A 20,054-nucleotide genomic window follows, 5' to 3' on the forward strand; every position below is an offset into this window, starting at 1 on the left:
GGGTCGCAAGAAGCGTGTGGAAAAACCAAGGCGCAAAATAACTGCCCATGAACTGAGAAAAGTCAAGCGTGCAGCTGCCAAGATGCCACTTGCCACCAGTTTGGCCATATTTCAGAGCTGCAACATCACTGGAGTGCCCAAAAGCACAAGGTGTGCAATACTCAGAGACATGGCCAAGGTAAGAAAGGCTGAAAGATGACCACCACTGAACAAGACACACAAGCTGAAACGTCAAGACTGGGCCAAGAAATATCTCAAGACTGATTTTTCTAAGGTTTTATGGACTGATGAAATGAGAGTGAGTCTTGATGGGCCAGATGGATGGGCCCGTGGCTGGATTGGTAAAGGGCAGAGAGCTCCAGTCCGACTCAGACGCCAGCAAGGTGGAGGTGGAGTACTGGTTTGGGCTGGTATCATCAAAGATGAGCTTGTGGGGCCTTTTCGGGTTGAGGATGGAGTCAAGCTCAACTCCCAGTCCTACTGCCAGTTTCTGGAAGACACCTTCTTCAAGCAGTGGTACAGGAAGAAGTCTGCATCCTTCAAGAAAAACATGATTTTCATGCAGGACAATGCTCCATCACACGCGTCCAAGTACTCTACAGCGTGGCTGGCAAGAAAGGGTATAAAAGAAGAAAATCTAATGACATGGCCTCCTTGTTCACCTGATCTGAACCCCATTGAGAACCTGTGGTCCATCATCAAATGTGAGATTTACAAGGAGGGAAAACAGTACACCTCTCTGAACAGTGTCTGGGAGGCTGTGGTTGCTGCTGCATGCAATGTTGATGGTGAACAGATCAAAACACTGACAGAATCCATGGATGGCAGGCTTTTGAGTGTCCTTGCAAAGAAAGGTGGCTATATTGGTCACTGATTTGTTTTTGTTTTGTTTTTGAATGTCAGAAATGTATATTTGTGAATGTTGAGATGTTATATTGGTTTCACTGTTAAAAATAAATAATTGAAATGGGTATATATTTGTTTTTTGTTAAGTTGCCTAATAATTATGCACAGTAATAGTCACCTGCACACACAGATATCCCCCTAAAATAGCTAAAACTAAAAACAATATAAAAAGAAATTCCTGAGGAGGAAAAAACTTAAGAGGATGCGCTTGGAACACAGGTTATCAAAGTGGGACCTACCACTTTATGATTGGGTTTGTACCCGTATGCATAAATAAAAAAAAAATATTTTTATAAACAGCACAGTGTTTGGTATGTGTAAAAAAATTATAATAATGACGAAAATAAATTGTGTGTAAAACAAGTGCTCAGGACAATTTGTGTATAATATTAGTGATACATTGAAATAATCAGATATCACAGATATACAATGATATTTGTGGCGATTAGTAAAATATAAAAAAAAAAAAAAAAAAAAAAAAAAAAAAAAGTACTTATCAATGTCCCAAAAATTGCTGTGATGTAAAAAATAAGTGTCCAATCCTAATATGTGAACGGTGATGTGTTCAGGTGTTTGGCGTGCTCCTCTTGTGTCCCGCGGTGCGATGGGTCAGGGTGTCTAGAATGGAAGATAAACAAGGGGCGCCAACATAGTGTGAATCGTTCAAACAACAAGTATAAAAGTGATGTGCAAAAAACTACTCACAAGGAAAGTGGCACCTTAAATGAATAAGGTGCGATAAAGCAGGCTGACATTCAAATTCCAGCAGTCAGTACGCTGGAGGTCTCACCCAGAGGACCTGTGGAATCCAGATAGGCGTCTAGAAAGTAGCACCCACGTTTTTTAGGGCCAATGGCCGGACCAGGTGAGCTGCAAGCTGATAGGTGTTCTCCTGCTGCACTCACGCCACCGAGACTTTTCTCCAAAAACGACAGTGTCAGTGTATGAAAGGTTCCGTGGTAAAAGTCCTGTTTCAAAAACAAGTGGATCGTGGAAAGAAGCAAAAATACCGGGTCGTGGTATAAAACAAACAGTATTTATTTTGCAACGCGTTTATCAGTCTATTCCAGACCGTTTCATCAGGCATCTGATGAAACGGTCTGGAATAGACTGATAAACGCGTTGCAAAATAAATACTGTTTGTTTTATACCACGACCCGGTATTTTTGCTTCTTTCCACGATCCACTTGTTTTTGAAACAGGACTTTTACCACGGAACCTTTCATACACTGACACTGTCGTTTTTGGAGAAAAGTCTCGGTGGCGTGAGTGCAGCAGGAGAACACCTATCAGCTTGCAGCTCACCTGGTCCGGCCATTGGCCCTAAAAAACGTGGGTGCTACTTTCTAGACGCCTATCTGGATTCCACAGGTCCTCTGGGTGAGACCTCCAGCGTACTGACTGCTGGAATTTGAATGTCAGCCTGCTTTATCGCACCTTATTCATTTAAGGTGCCACTTTCCTTGTGAGTAGTTTTTTGCACATCACTTTTATACTTGTTGTTTGAACGATTCACACTATGTTGGCGCCCCTTGTTTATCTTCCATTCTAAAACTAAAAACAAACTAAAAACTACTTCCAAAAAAATTCAGCTTTGATATTAATGAGTTTTTTGGGTTCATTGAGAACATGGCTGCTGTTCAATAATAAAATTAATCCTCAAAAATACAACTTGCCTAATAATTCTGCACTCCCTGTATGTCTAGGGTGATTACATATTCCTGTGCACCCTTTTTTTGTTTTCAGTTTGTTTGGATTTGAAAGCTTGCATTGTGTGGCTGTTTTAGGGTCTCAGGTATTGGAGAGGACCTTGACGTGGTACCTGAGCTTGTCCCATTTGGCCAGATGCGGTGACTAACCTTTCCAGTTTTGCTTTTAAATCTTAGCTGAGAGCTTGCAAGTGAGTGCTGGGTTTTCTCTGTGTGTTGTATTAATTTGTTTTGTAATTTTCCCTATGGTTCTTGCACCCAGACCTGTCTGGGGTTAACTGCTTGTGGCTCTGGGGACAGCACAGCTTCCTGTGAGTGCCAGTGGCACCCAGGGCTGGGCATGTTGCAGGGTCATAGGATGTGTACCCGGTCCGGTATGAGAGTGCAGTTCCCTTCCGTGTTTTGTATATGTCTAGGGTGATTACATATTCCTGTGCACCCTTTTTTTGTTTTCAGTTTGTTTGGATTTGAAAGCTTGCATTGTGTAGCTGTTTTAGGGTCTCAGGTATTGGAGAGGACCTTGACGTGGTACCTGAGCTTGTCCCATTTGGCCAGATGCGGTGACTAACCTTTCCAGTTTTGCTTTTAAATCTTAGCTGAGAGCTTGCAAGTGAGTGCTGGGTTTTCTCTGTGTGTTGTATTAATTTGTTTTGTAATTTTCCCTATGGTTCTTGCACCCAGACCTGTCTGGGGTTAACTGCTTGTGGCTCTGGGGACAGCACAGCTTCCTGTGAGTGCCAGTGGCACCCAGGGCTGGGCATGTTGCAGGGTCATAGGATGTGTACCCGGTCCGGTATGAGAGTGCAGTTCCCTTCCGTGTTTTGTATATGTCTAGGGGGATTACATATTCCTGTGCACCCTTTTCTTTCATGTAATTAGCAAGAGTCCATGAGCTAGTGACGTATGGGATATACATTCCTACCAGGAGGGGCAAAGTTTCCCAAACCTTAAAATGCCTATAAATACACCCCTCACCACACCCACAAATCAGTTTTACAAACTTTGCCTCCTATGGAGGTGGTGAGGTAAGTTTGTGCTAGATTCTACGTTGATATGCGCTCCGCAGCAGGTTGGAGCCCGGTTTTCCTCTCAGCGTGCAGTGAATGTCAGAGGGATGTGAGGAGAGTATTGCCTATTTGAATGCAATGATCTCCTTCTACGGGGTCTATTTCATAGGTTCTCTGTTATCGGTTGTAGAGATTCATCTCTTACCTCCCTTTTCAGATCGACGATATACTCATATATATACCATTACCTCTGCTGATTTTCGTTTCAGTACTGGTTTGGCTTTCTACAACATGTAGATGAGTGTCCTGGGGTAAGTAAGTAAGCTTATTTTCTGTGACACTCTAAGCTATGGTTAGGCACTTTTTTATAAAGTTCTAAATATATGTATTCAAACATTTATTTGCCTTGACTCAGGATGTTCAACATTCCTTATTTTCAGACAGTCAGTTTCATATTTGGGATAATGCATTTGAATCAATCATTTTTTCTTACCTTAAAAAATTTGACTTTTTCCCTGTGGGCTGTTAGGCTCGCGGGGGCTGAAAATGCTTCATTTTATTGCGTCATTCTTGGCGCGGACTTTTTTGGCGCAAAATTTTTTTTCTGTTTCCTGCGTCATACGTGTCGCCGGAAGTTACGTCATTTTTTGCCGGTTTTTTGCGTCAAAAGTGTTGGCGTTCCGGATGTGGCGTCATTTTTGGCGCCAAAAGCATTTAGGCGCCAAATAATGTGGGCGTCTTATTTGGCGCTAAAAAATATGGGCGTCATTTTTTTCTCCACATTATTTAAGTCTCATTATTTATTGCTTCTGGTTGCTAGAAGCTTGTTCACTGGCATTTTTTTCCCATTCCTGAAACTGTCATTTAAGGAATTTGATCAATTTTGCTTTATATGTTGTTTTTTCTATTACATATTGCAAGATGTTCCACGTTGCAACTGAGTCAGAAGATACTTCAGGAAAATCGCTGCCCGGTGCTGGAGCTACCAAGCTAAGTGTATCTGCTATAAACTTTTGGTATCTGTTTCTGTCAGGGATCAGGTTGTTTCTACTCTTAATTGGATCACCAATCATATTCTGACAACGCCTATATAACACCTGAATACCTAACTAACCTTGCTTAGTATTTTGTTTCTCCTTGCCAGAGCAACACTGAGCCTTTTCCTTGAGACTTCCTAGTTTCACTGGATATTCATTATCTAACTGAACTCTCCTTAACAAAGCTTGTTTGTTTTCCTATACAGGAGGAATTGTTGCCGAACTACTAAAGAACCTAATCATACAATTAATTCAAAACCTCTCACAGCCTGGAATCTCTAACACAGGACCTACTTCTGGACAGCTTTATTACAAACACAGGATAACTAACCGTATCTGTAGTAAGTGTGCCTTTTAACCTGGAAACTTGTCAGCTCTCCGGTTATCTCTCCCCTGCTCTCTCACAGCGTTCAACCGCTGACGTCACTCTGACAGCCTGCAACTCCTCTCGCTGTTCAGACAGGAAGTATCTGGATTGCTGCCAGTTTTCGTACAGACACCGGAGTTTCACTGCCACATAACAAGACACTGTGAGTACTTAGCAAACTTTTCTATTAAGTTGTCAACTGTACTCCATCTGAGTATTACATTACAAGAGTTATCTGGGACATTTTGTTTATTTGAAACACTGCTTCAAACTTGTGATCTGTTTGGATTAATCAATTGAACTGTCATTTCCTGTGTATCTCAGCTGCTAATTTCTAAGAAGTATACCAATTCCTGTTCATGACTTTAAATCATATTAAGGCAATATTGTCTCCTGTTCTTCAATAAGGACAAAAGAGACATCTAATAACGTTACCAGTCAGTATATCCTGACTTCTGTATTGAATAATAACTTACACTGTTCTATGTGGATTCACTTTGAAGCTAGTGTTTCCTTTCTTGAATAGTGTTACATTTACCTCTATTCAATTGATAGAGAATTCTAGTTGATCTGCCGATTTCTGACATAATACTAAGCCATAAAAAGAAAACATACAGCAGCTATGGATCCTGCTGAAGTTCCTCAGTTTGTTTTCAATTTAAATCAAAAGGTGGATAAAATGGGGCAGGCAATACTTGATCTGCAACTAGAAACACAGGTTCTCAGGGAATTAATAAAAGATCTAAAAGAACAACGCACCCCCACTGTGGAACCACAGGTTAGTTTACCCGAATTTTTTTCTGGTGATAGGAGAACATACAGACAATTCAAAAATGCATGTCACCTCCTATTTAACTTGAAACCTCACACCTACCCTACAGACACGGTCAGGGTACTTTCCACTATATCTTTCCTCAGGTCAGAACCCAGGGTATGGGCAGACCACCTATATGAAAGTAATGATCCATTAATTAATTCTTTTTCCGGATTCTTCTCAGCTATGGATGAATTATACAGTGACTCTGATATTCAAATCTCTGCTGAACAAAAGATGAGAAATCTTAGACAAGGGAAGAGATCCGTCGAGGATTATATTACAGAGTTTAAATTATATGCCTCTGATTCAGCTTGGAGTCTGGTTTCACTCCGGAATCAGTTTAGACTTGGCTTATCAGATCAAGTTAAGGATGAACTTGCGAGGATAGAAATGCCAAGTACTCTAGATGCTTTAATGAAACTATCCACGCAAATAGATCGTAGACTCAGAGAACGCAAGATGGAACGCAGTCATGCTGACAGTCCTCTCAAACAACCATCATATAACACCTCTCACTCAAAAGCCACAACATCAGATCAGTCCACTCCTATGGAGATAGGAGTTATTAGAGGACCACTTACTGCAGAAGAAAGACAGAGAAGACGGACAAATCAGCTATGTATGTACTGTGCTAACCCCAATCATATGGTCACAGACTGTCCTGTACTTCGCAAGACCAAAAAGAGTAAGTCTACTATTTTAACTACTACAACCAAAGTAATAAAACCTTTACCTTACTGCAATTTATCTATTTTATTACAGTGGGACCTTAGACGATTGCCAATCAATGCCATTGTGGATTCCGGAGCGTTTGGGAATTTCATCGATAAAACTACTGTACTAAATAATAAAATACCCACTGTTGCAAAAAAACCACCCTGTCTCACTCAAGGTTATTGATGGCTCTGTTTTAGTAAATGGTCCTATTACACATCATACAGTTCCGTTATTAGTTACTACTCAAGAGGGACATTATGAATATATTACTTTTGATGTCATACCGTCCCCTCATTTCCAAGTTGTTTTAGGTCTCTACTGGTTGCAATTACATAATCCCACCATAGATTGGACTTCACTCACCATGTCTTTTCAGTCATCATTTTGTAAAAACACCTGTTTCCCTCAACCTGTGGTTTTACAAACTAGTACAGAATTACCTAGTATACCACATCACTATTTGGATTTTCAGGAAGTATTCAGCAAGGTGGAGGCCGACTCCTTACCACCTCATCGGGTATACGACTGCCCAATAGAACTCATTCCTGGATCTACCTTACCAGTAGGTCATCTTTACCCACTTAGTCAACCTGAATTAGAACATTTAAAGGTCTATTTACAAGACAATCTTAAGAAAGGTTTTATCCGACCATCCACCTCACCTGCAGCAGCCGGAATGTTTTTCGTGACCAACAAAGATTCAACTCTTCGTCCCATCATCGACTACAGGGAGCTCAATAAACGTACTGTAAAAAATCGGTATCCACTCCCTTTAATACCAGAAATGATTGAACGGTTAACTGACGCTACAATATTCACTAAACTGGATTTGCGTGGGGCTTACAACCTAATTCGCATTAGGGAAGGCGACGAATGGCTCACTGCTTTTAGAACAAGATACGGGTTATTTGAATACCTAGTGATGCCATTCGGCCTTTGTAATGCCCCCGCAACTTTTCAGCACTTTATAAACGATATATTTCGAGATCTCTTAGATGTTTGCCTTGTTGTCTATCTAGACGACATCCTGATTTACTCGCAGAACATCAAAGATCATATAAAACATGTCCGATGGGTCCTGGCTCGACTGAAGGTTCATAAGTTATATGCTAAGCTTGAGAAATGCTCATTCCACCAATCTACCATCTCTTTTTTAGGTTATACCATCTCTTCAGAAGGTATTCAGATGCAGTCTCAAAAGGTAGAAGCTGTTAAGAACTGGCCACAACCCCAAGACCGAAAATCCTTACAGAGATTTCTCGGATTCGCTAATTATTATAGAAAGTTCATAAGGAATTTTTCTAGAATAGTCAAACCTTTAACTCAACTCACAGGTACGACGCAGCCATTTATTTGGGAACCAAAGCATACTACAGTCTTCGAACTACTAAAAACGTTGTTCACTGAAGCTCCTGTTTTACATCTACCGAATCCCGATCTCCAGTATGTTCTTGAGGTGGACTCTTCGGATTACGCCATAGGTGCAGTATTATCCCAACAAAAGGGGCCCCATGAACCTCTACATCCAATTTCATTTTTCTCGAAGTCTATGACTCCAGCTGAAAAGAACTACGCAATCGGAGACAAAGAATTGCTAGCAATCCGAAAGTCATTGGAATTTTGGAGGCACCTCCTGGAGGGTGCAAAGAAACCTTTCATAATATACACTGATCACAAAAACCTACAATATCTCCAAAATAATAAGACCCTCTCCTCCAGACAAGTCAGGTGGAGTCTCTATTTCGCACGTTTTGATTTTCAGATACTTTATCGTCCAGCTGATAAAAACGGAAAAGCAGATGCTCTCTCACGTCAGACTACTCATTCTTCACAGAATACCAATCCAACCATTATCATACCTACTGAACGATTCATAGGTTTAACCTCGGATTTCATATTTACCACTACCAGAAACCAAGACAACTTTTGTCAACCGCAATGGAGTTTTCTACTACAAAGATCGGATTTTCGTACCCGAACCTTTAAGACCTCAAGTTTTGCAAGAACAGCACGATTCTCCTATGGCTGGTCATCCAGGAGAAAGGCGAACATTGGAGTTATTAAGCAGAACTTATTGGTGGCCAGACATGAAAAAGTCTATATCAGATTACATAAAAACTTGCCTTACTTGCCAAACCTGTAAAACAGAAAAAAAAAACCCATACGGATTACTCATGCCTTTACCTGTTTCAGATAGACCCTGGAAACAAGTTGGCATAGATTTTATCGTTGATCTACCACCTTCAAGGAATTTTACCACCATAATGGTAGTTGTTGATAGTTTCTCTAAAATGGCCCATTTTCTACCGTTCCATAAACTCCCAACAGCACCTGAAACTGCAAGACTATTTATTGATCACATCATCAAGTTACATGGGGTTCCCAATATCATCATTTCCGATCGGGGTTCGCAATTCACTTCACGGTTTTGGCAATGCCTCTGTAAATCCCTCAACATAAAACATCAGTTTACAACATCATTTCATCCACAATCAAACGGACAAGTTGAGAGAATCAACCAATGGTTGGATGAATATTTACGATGTTTTTGCGCCTATCAACAACATGACTGGATATCATTTATCTCATCTGCTGAATTTGCTTACAACAATCTATTGAATTCCTCGACAAAACTCACACCATTCTTTGCTAACTACGGTTATCATCCCACCTTCACTTCACTTTCTGCTACTCCTTCTGATTCTCCCTTGGTAGATGAGTTCAATAACTCTTTGATGGACAACTTCAATTTTATTAAGGAAAACATCCAAAAAGCCCAGAATTCACAAAAGCATCATTACGATTTAAGACACAGGGAAGCACCTCAATACAAAACTGGAGACCAAGTCTGGTTATCAACCAGAAACTTGAGGATACAAGTGCCCAGTAGGAAGTTAACCCAAAAATATTGCGGTCCCTTCACTATTCTGAAAGTAATCAATCCAAATGCAGTTACTTTGGACCTTCCACCTTCCATGAAGATACATGCTACCTTCCATGTTTCCCTCCTCAAACCATACTTTCCAACCAGATTAAAATCATCTCTTACACCCTCAACTATTCAACTCCAGGATTCCGATGTTTATGAAGTTGATCAGATATTGGATTCAAGATTTTCTAAAGGGGAACTACAGTACCTGGTGAGATGGAAAAACTTCTCCCAGGACGACGATACTTGGGAACCATCGAGTAATATATATGCCCCCAGACTGGTATCTAGGTTCCATCAAAAATACCCTGATTCTCCTCGGCCTCAAGCTGAGGATCAGCTTGTTTAACGGGGGGATCATGTCAGGGATCAGGTTGTTTCTACTCTTAATTGGATCACCAATCATATTCTGACAACGCCTATATAACACCTGAATACCTAACTAACCTTGCTTAGTATTTTGTTTCTCCTTGCCAGAGCAACACTGAGCCTTTTCCTTGAGACTTCCTAGTTTCACTGGATATTCATTATCTAACTGAACTCTCCTTAACAAAGCTTGTTTGTTTTCCTATACAGGAGGAATTGTTGCCGAACTACTAAAGAACCTAATCATACAATTAATTCAAAACCTCTCACAGCCTGGAATCTCTAACACAGGACCTACTTCTGGACAGCTTTATTACAAACACAGGATAACTAACCGTATCTGTAGTAAGTGTGCCTTTTAACCTGGAAACTTGTCAGCTCTCCGGTTATCTCTCCCCTGCTCTCTCACAGCGTTCAACCGCTGACGTCACTCTGACAGCCTGCAACTCCTCTCGCTGTTCAGACAGGAAGTATCTGGATTGCTGCCAGTTTTCGTACAGACACCGGAGTTTCACTGCCACATAACAAGACACTGTGAGTACTTAGCAAACTTTTCTATTAAGTTGTCAACTGTACTCCATCTGAGTATTACATTACAAGAGTTATCTGGGACATTTTGTTTATTTGAAACACTGCTTCAAACTTGTGATCTGTTTGGATTAATCAATTGAACTGTCATTTCCTGTGTATCTCAGCTGCTAATTTCTAAGAAGTATACCAATTCCTGTTCATGACTTTAAATCATATTAAGGCAATATTGTCTCCTGTTCTTCAATAAGGACAAAAGAGACATCTAATAACGTTACCAGTCAGTATATCCTGACTTCTGTATTGAATAATAACTTACACTGTTCTATGTGGATTCACTTTGAAGCTAGTGTTTCCTTTCTTGAATAGTGTTACATTTACCTCTATTCAATTGATAGAGAATTCTAGTTGATCTGCCGATTTCTGACAGTTTCTCCAGCTGTTGTTTGTATTGAATGTCATGACAAACTTGTTAATGCAGATAAAATTTCCTTTAGTACTGTTACATTACCTGTTGCTGTTCCGTCAACATCTAATTCTCAGAGTGTTCCTGATAACATAAGAGATTTTATTTTTAAATCCATTAAGAAGGCTATGTCTGTTATTTCTCCTTCTAGTATACATAAAAGTCTTTTAAAACTTCTCTTTTTTCAGATGAATTTTTAAATGAACATCATCATTCTGATACTGATAATGGTTCTTCTGGTTCAGAGGTTTCTGTCTCAGAGGTTGATGCTGATAAATCTTCGTATTTGTTCAAGATGGAATTTATTCGTTCTTTACTTAAAGAAGTATTAATTGCATTAGAAATAGAGGATTCTGGTCCTCTTGATACTAAATTTAAACGTTTAAATAAGGTTTTTAAATCTCCTGTAGTTATTCCAGAAGTGTTTTCTCTCCCTGATGCTATTTCTGAAGTAATTTCCAGGGAATGGAATAATTTGGGTAATTCATTTACTCCTTCTAAAACGTTTTAAGCAATTATATTCTGTGCCATCTGACAGATTAGAGTTTTGGGACAAAATCCCTAAGGTTAATGGGGCTGTCTCTACTCCTGCTATATTTTTAGCGGATGTTGCTGCAGCTTCAACTTTTTGGTTAGAAGCTTTAGCGCAACAAGTAACAGATCATAATTCTTATAGCATTATTATTATTTTATAACATGCTAATAATTTTATTTGTGATACCATCTTTGATATCATTAGAGTTGATGTCAGGTATATGTCTCTAGCTATTTTAGCTAGAAGAGCTTTATGGCTTAAAACTTGGAATGCTGATATGTCTTCTAAGTCAACTTTGCTATCCCTTTCTGTCCAGGGTAATAAATTATTCGGTTCTCAGTTGGATTCTATTATCTCAACTGTTACTGGAGGGAAGGGAACTTTTTTACCAAAGGATAAAAAATCTAAAGGTAAATTTAGGTCTAATAATCGTTTTCGTTCCTTTCCTCACAACAAGGAACAAAAGCCTGATCCTTCATCCTCAGGAGCGGTATCAGTTTGGAAACCATTTCCAGTTTGGAATATATCCAAGCCTTATAGAAACCCAAAGCCAGCTCCTAAGTACCCATGAAGGTGCGGCCCTCATTCCAGCTCAGCTGGTATGGGGCAGATTACGTTTTCTTCAAAGAAATTTGGATCAATTCCGTTCACAATCTCTGGTTTCAGAACATTGTTTCAGAAAGGTACAGAATTGGCTTCAAGTTAAGGCCTCCTGCAAAGAGATTTTTTTCTTTCCCATGTCCCAGTAAACCCAGTAAAGGCTCAGCATTTCTGAAATGTGTTTCAGATCTAGAGTTGGCTGGAGTAATTATGCCAGTTCCAGTTCTGGAACAGGGGCTGGGGTTTTATTCTATCTCTTCATTGTACCAAAGAAAGTCAATTCCTTCAGACCAGTTCCGGATCTATCAATATTGAATCGTTATGTAAGGATACCAACATTCAAGATGGTAACTGTAGGACTATCCTGCCTTTTGTTTAGCAAGGCATTATATGTCTACAATAGATTTACAGGATGCATATCTGCATATTCCGATTCATCCAGATCACTTTTAGTTTCTGAGATTCTCTTTTTAGACAAGCATTACCAGTTTTGTGGCTCTACCGTTTGGCCTAGCATCAGCTCCAAGAATTTTTTCAAAGGTTCTCGGTGCCCTTCTGTCTGTAATCAGAGAACAGGGTATTGGTATTTCCTTATTTTGGACGATATCTTGGTACTTGCTCAGTCTTCACATTTCCCAGAATTTCATACGAATCGACTTGTGTTGTTTCTTCAAGATCATGGCTGGAGGATCAATTTACCAAAAAGTTCATTGATTCCTCAGACAAGGGTAACCTTTTTAGGTTTCCAGATAGATTCAGTGTCTATGACTCTGTCTTTGTCAGACAAGAGAAGTCTAACATTGATATCAGCTTGTCAAAACCTTCAGTCACAATCATTCCCTTTGGTAGCCTTATGCATGGAAATTTTAGGTCTTATGACTGCTGCATCGGACGCGATCTCCTTTGCTCGTTTTCACATCCGACCTCCTCAGCTCTGTATGCTGAACCAATGGTGCAGGGATTACACAAAGATATCTCAATTAATATCTTTAAACCGATTATACGACACTCTCTGACGTGGTGGACAGATCACCATCGTTTAGTTCAGGGGGCTTCTTTGTTCTTCCGACCTGGACTATAATCTCAACAGATGCAAGTCTTACAGGTTGGGGAGCTGTGTGGGGGTCTCTGACGGCACAAGGGGTTTGGGAATCTCAGGAGGTGAGATTACCGATCAATATTTTGGAACTCCGTGCAATTTTCAGAGCTCTTCAGTCTTGGCCTCTTCTGAAGAGAGAGTTGTTCATTTGTTTTCAGATAGACAATGTCACAACTGTGGCATACATCAATCATCAAGGAGGGACTCACAGTCCTCTGGCTATGAAAGAAGTATCTCGAATTTTGGTTTGGGCGGAATCCAGCTCCTGTCTAATCTCTGCGGTTCATATCCCAGGTATAGACAATTGGGAAGCGGATTATCTCAGTCGCCAAACGTTGCATCCGGGCGAATGGTCTCTTCACCCAGAGGTATTTCTTCAGATTGTTCAAATGTGGGAACTCCCAGAAATAGATCTGATGGCTTCTCATCTAAACAAGAAACTTCCCAGGTATCTGTCCAGATCCCGGGATCCTCAGGCGGAGGCAGTGGATGCATTATCACTTCCTTGGAAGTATCATCCTGCCTATATCTTTCCGCCTCTAGTTCTTCTTCCAAGAGTATTCTCCAAGATTCTGAAGGAATGCTCATTTGTTCTGCTGGTAGCTCCAGCATGGCCTCACAGGTTTTGGTATGCGGATCTTGTCCGGATGGCCTCTTGCCAGCTGTGGACTCTTCCGTTAAGACCAAACCTTCTGTCGCAAGGTCCTTTCTTCCATCAGGATCTCAAATCCTTAAATTTTAAGGTATGGAGTTTGAACGCTTGATTCTTGGTCAAAGAGGTTTCTCTGACTCTGTGATTAATACTATGTGACAGGCTCGTAAATCTGTATCTATAGAGATATATTATAGAGTCTGGAAGACTTATATTTCTTGGTGTCTTTCTCATCATTTTTCTTGGCATTCTTTTAGAATACCGAGAATTTTACAGTTTCTTCAGGATGGTTTAGATAAAGGTTTGTCCGCAAGTTCCTTGAAAGGACAAATCTCTGCTCTTTCTGTTCTTTTTCACAGAAAGATTGCTAATCTTCCTGATATTCATTGTTTTGTACAAGCTTTGGTTCGTATAAAACCTGTCATTAAGTCAATTTCTCCTCCTTGGAGTTTGAATTTGGTTCTGGGGGCTCTTCAAGCTCCTCCTTTTGAACCCATGCATTCTTTGGTCATTATATTACTTTCTTGGAAAGTTTTGTTTCTTTTGGCCATCTCTTCTGCCAGAAGAGTCTCTGAATTATCTGCTCTTTCTTGTGAGTCTCCTTTTCTGATTTTTCATCAGGATAAGGCGGTGCTGCGAACTTCTTTTGAATTTTTTACCTAAGGTTGTGAATTCTAACAACATTAGTAGAGAAATTGTGGTTCCTTCATTATGTCCTAATCCTATGAATTCTAAGGAGAAATCATTGCATTCTTTGGATGCTGTTAGAGCTTTGTAATATTATGTTGAAGCTACTAAGTCTTTCCGAAAGACTTCTAGTCTATTTGTCATCTTTTCCGGTTCTAGAAAAGGCCAGAAAGCTTCTGCCATTTCTTTGGCATCTTGGTTGAAATCTTTATTTCATCATGCCTATGTCGAGTCGGGTAAAACTCCGCCTCGAAGGATTACAGCTCATTCTACTAGGTCAGTTTCTACTTCCTGGGCGTTTAGGAATGAAGCTTCGTTTGATCAGATTTGCAAAGCAGCAACTTGGTCCTCTTTGCATACTTTTACTAAATTCTACCATTTTGATGTGTTTTCTTCTTCTGAAGCAGTTTTTGGTAGAAAAGTACTTCAGGCAGCGGTTTCAGTTTGAATCTTCTGCTTATGTTTTCATTAAACTTTATTTTGGGTGTGGATTATTTTCAGCATGAATTTGCTGTCTTTATTTTATCCCTCCCTCTCTAGTGACTCTTGCGTGGAAAGATCCACATCTTGGGTAGTCATTATCCCATACGTCACTAGCTCATGGACTCTTGCTAATTACATGAAAGAAAACATAATTTATGTAAGAACTTACCTGATAAATTAATTTCTTTCATATTAGCAAGAGTCCATGAGGCCCACCCTTTTTTGTGGTGGTTATGATTTTTTTGTATAAAGCACAATTATTCCAATTCCTTATTTTTTATGCTTTCGCACTTTTTTCTTATCACCCCACTTCTTGGCTATTCATTAAACTGATTTGTGGGTGTGGTGAGGGGTGTATTTATAGGCATTTTAAGGTTTGGGAAACTTTGCCCCTCCTGGTAGGAATGTATATCCCATACGTCACTAGCTCATGGACTCTTGCTAATATGAAAGAAATGAATTTATCAGGTAAGTTCTTACATAAATTATGTTTTTTTTGTTTTCAGTTTGTTTGGATTTGAAAGCTTGCATTGTGTGGCTGTTTTAGGGTCTCAGGTATTGGAGAGGACCTTGACGTGGTACCTGAGCTTGTCCCATTTGGCCAGATGCGGTGACTAACCTTTCCAGTTTTGTTTTTAAATCTTAGCCGAGAGCTTGCAAGTGAGTGCTGGGTTTTCTCTGTGTGTTGTATTAATTTGTTTTGTAATTTTCCCTATGGTTCTTGCACCCAGACCTGTCTGGGGTTAACTGCTTGTGGCTCTGGGGACAGCACAGCTTCCTGTGAGTGCCAGTGGCACCCAGGGCTGGGCATGTTGAAGGGTCATAGGATGTATACCCGGTCCGGTATGAGATTGCAGTTCCCTTCCGTGTTTTGTATATATATATATATATATATATATATATATATATATATATATATATATATATATATATATATATAAATTTATAGCCAGACTGTATAATACAGTATAATTGCCTCATTGTGTAGGTGATTTGTGTCTCCTTCCCTGGCTGACTACCAAAGTCTTGCAAGCTGCAAGTTTTAAATCAAGCCCCTCACTGACAGCCAGTATGCGTATCTTACTCACTTGCAGATCTTCTAAACACAGCACCGCCACTGCACTAGGAAACGTTATCACTGCTTACTGAAGCATTACGTAACTGACATGTCACAGCCAGGCTTAGGAGAGGAATGCTACGCTGCTCAGATTCCAATTGCCACTGTAAGATACATATATGCTGGCAGCTCAGCCAGGAAAAAACTCAGATTATCAGGCAGTTAGTCTTAGTGGATGGTACACGGGCATGTCTGTTTTTTTCAATACATAATACTAGACAGCAAACAGAAATACCAGACTGTCCGGTCAAATTCCGAACACTTGGCAACCCTACATTAGGGGAGATTTGTTAATTTTTAGGGGGAATAAAAGACTAATTATCTTATATGTACAGTATGTATAAATTGGTATTATATGAATTAATGTTGCACAACGCAAATTTGTGGATAGGGCTGAAGAGAATGTTCAGAAAACATTACAACTGCTGTATACACATATTGCATGCATTAATACACATCTGCTCAGAGGAGCTTTCCAGTAATAATTGACCAACTAGTATAACAGAAAGTTATTTTGACATTCAAGTATTATGTTGATTTTCAGATAGAATGGTTTACAGTGATCTAAAAACATGAATACGGATTAACGTTTATTATTTTATTTAGATGTATTTTTTTTTATTTTAAATGATGATGAGAGTCCATGAGCCTTGACCTGTAACATAAAATTCCCGCCACCTATAGGTGGCAAAGAATCCCAAACAACAAGAGGTTTTAGCCTCCCTGTACTACCCAGCCTGTTCTTTGCCTCCCAGGAGTGAAGGTGAAGATTTAGAGGTGTTCTAGAATTTCTTCATAGTCCGGGATTCTAAAACCTATTAAAGACCCTTTACCCCTCTGGATTTTGGACTTCTGGGATATAGGAGTACACTGGTTGTTGGCACAGTATTGCCTTATGGGATTTCGGCCATAAATTCTCTCAGCTGTCTTGGGGGCATGCCCCTTAGCCTCCTCCTGTGGGTTCATCGTGCTCTGATCTCCTATATCCTGTACTGTTACTTTGACAGCATTGGATGGGATCTCTACTGGATACTGATTCTGCTATGCTGGTAAGATGGAGTTACTGCTGTTATCAAGTGAAATCGAACTCATGTAGCCCATGGGCTAGTTGTAGTTACTACATACAGTTTACCATTGGCTCCTAACTTTTTTTATTATTATTCATATATCTATATACATATTCCACTGTCTGTCTCCACTGATTTACAGTGTATTACACTTTGTTGTTTTTGGCGCATGCAATGTTATATAAATGTGGCTTGTGGACTCTCAACGGTAAGGAACCTTAGGAGCTCATATTTAACATTTATTTAATTTTTGTGTGTGTATCACTGTTTTACTGATACTGCAATAGTTTTTCTTACCCGATTTCAAACTCAGTTTTGGCCCTCTTTTTTCTCTCATAGCCGGTAGCCATTACTACAGCACCACTGAGGAGTTTCTACAGTTATTTTCTATTTATTGCTGCACCTGTCCAGGAGGGGAGGTGCATACTTCAGAAAGCAAGGACTACCTTGGGGTAATAACATTGTAACTACTAAAAATGTATAGCCTGCTCTAGTTTGTCTCTCAGGGAGCTTATACAAATTGTCACCTGAATATAAAAGCAATCTGTGCTCCACTCTGCTGGGGATTCTGGTGACAATCCCATGTCCTAGGAATCTATGTCTGACAGTTCTGATACTTTATCTAATTTTGACATTTCTTCAGAGGATCAGGATTCAGTCCCTAAATTGGATACTGATTCCATTTTTAGACTTAAGGTTGAAAATATACTTTTTTTACGGCATGAAGTGCTTAAGACTCCAGGTTTATCTGAAAGCAATCCTTCTGACGATAGCTAAAGAATAGGAAAAAATGGTATTCCTTTTGCTCCATCATCCAGGTTTAAGCAAATGTATCCTTTGCTGGTGCAAACTTTAGAATTATGGCAGTCTATCTCTAATGTTGATGGTGCTATTTCTACCTTCGCTAAACGTACTAATGTCTTGTTACAGGACAGTACCTCTTTCATAGAGCCTATGGATCACAACTTGGAGTCCTTCCTCAGAAAGCTATTCCTTTAAACAGGACTTCTTTTTAAACCAGCAGTTTCTATTACATTTGTATTTGGTGCCGCAGCTTTATGGTGTGACTCCTTATCTCAACTGGCGGCTGATCAATAACCTGGATAAGAATTGCAGAACTGTGTTAAGGCCCTTAAAATAGCTAACTAATTTGTGATGCAGTATTGGATATTACCAAGATTAATGTTAAAAATATGTCCTTTGCAGTCCTGACAAAAAGAGATTTATGACTGAAGCGTTGGTTCTCTGACATGGTCTTCAAGAACAGGTTGCTTAATCTTTTCTTCCATGGAAAAGTTCTGTTTGGCTCTTGTTTGGACTTAATAATTTCCACTGTTGGATTTGAAATAAGGTAAAAGATTTCCATTTTTAATCAGACAATGTCATGGCTGGGGCATATGTAAATAATCAGGAGGAACTTGCAGTTATTTGGCTATAAAAAAAGTATCTCAGATTTCACTGTGGGCAGAATAGAATCAATTTATTTGTCAGCAATTCACATTCCTGTAAAGAATTGGGAGGTGGACTATCTCAATCACCAGTCCCTACACCCAGGGGAGTAGTCTCTCAATCAAAGAGTATTTGATCAGTTGGTGTATAGGTGGGGCCTCCCAGAGATGGTCTCTCCCCTAAACCACAAGCTTTCCTCATATAGTGCCTGATCCAGGGATCCAAAAGCTCAGATGATAGATGCCTAAGTCCGTGGAACTCTCATCTAGCATACCTATTTCCTTTGTTTGTTCTTTTTCCAAGAATAATAGCTTGAATTAAGCAAAAGTCTGCCTCAGTCATTTTGATAGCCCCAGCTTGGCCCCACAGATCCTGGGATGTAGACTTGATTCAAAAGACCAGTTCTCATCCCTTGTTTCTTCCACAGCATTTTTTTCTTCTTCTAGCAATATCATGTGCTAGGAGAGTATCAGAGCTATCAGCATTAATGTGTGAATCCCCTTTTCACATATTCCACAAAGACAAAGCTGTGCTTCATGCCAAATATAATTTGTTACCTAAAGTTGTTTCTTCTGAAAAAATATAAACCAAGATATTGTTGTTCCTTCTTTGTGCTCTGATCCTTCAAATTCTAAGGAGAGACTTCTCCATAACTAAATGTAGTAAGGACCCTAAAGTTTTATCTTCAGGCTACTAAAGATTTCAGACAGAGCACACATTTATTTGTTCATCTTTCTGGTCCTCGTAAGGGTTAAAAAGCTACTGCAGTTGCGTTGGCCTCTTGGTTAAAACAGTTGATTCGGAAAGCTTTACTTAGTGGTGGGAAAGTTGCCCCCTAAACACATTCCATTTAATTAATTTCTACTTCCTGGACATTCAAGAATGAACCTTTAATGGAACAGATTTGCAAAGCTGCAACCTGGGCTTCCTTACACACTTTTTCTAATTTCATTTTTCCTAATTTCTACAGTCCAAAAAGCGACATGATCCGTGGCTGGGGACCGGAGTTATGCTGGTTTAAACGTCCACCTGGAAGTCCAGGGAGAAGAGGGGTTGTAGGGGGAACCAGAACCCCCGGTTCCCAAGGGAGCTCCCTTCTGGCAATCACCCCACCTCTGGGCCACCCTGAGAGGCAGCAAACCCCAAAAGAGCGGAGCTCTAGGACAAAGGGCCACTGGAGCGACCTGGGTCAAAGGGCACGGTAATCCTGTGGGATGCGGCCGACCGGTAGTTCCAGGGGCCCGGCCGGCCAAAGGGGAAAGTGGCAGTCAGCAATTAGCTCCTCCAAGGTGACAGTCCATATACACAATAACCAGGAACAGAGGGTCTGGGGAATCGCGGTTGCTCTGAGGAGCCAAAAACTGCTAAGAAGCAACAGGGGTGAGGTTGTAGAGGTTTAACCCTTGCAGTCCAGTATCCATGACAACTCCCCCCTTCCAGTTCGGCAGACCCGGCTAGATCTACACGGGTCTACTGGGGGCTGTCCGATGAGCATTCTATTTCAGTTTGCCGGGAA

This window comes from Bombina bombina, chromosome 1, assembly GCF_027579735.1.
Source record: "Bombina bombina isolate aBomBom1 chromosome 1, aBomBom1.pri, whole genome shotgun sequence".
In the NCBI taxonomy this organism is placed as follows: domain Eukaryota; kingdom Metazoa; phylum Chordata; class Amphibia; order Anura; family Bombinatoridae; genus Bombina; species Bombina bombina.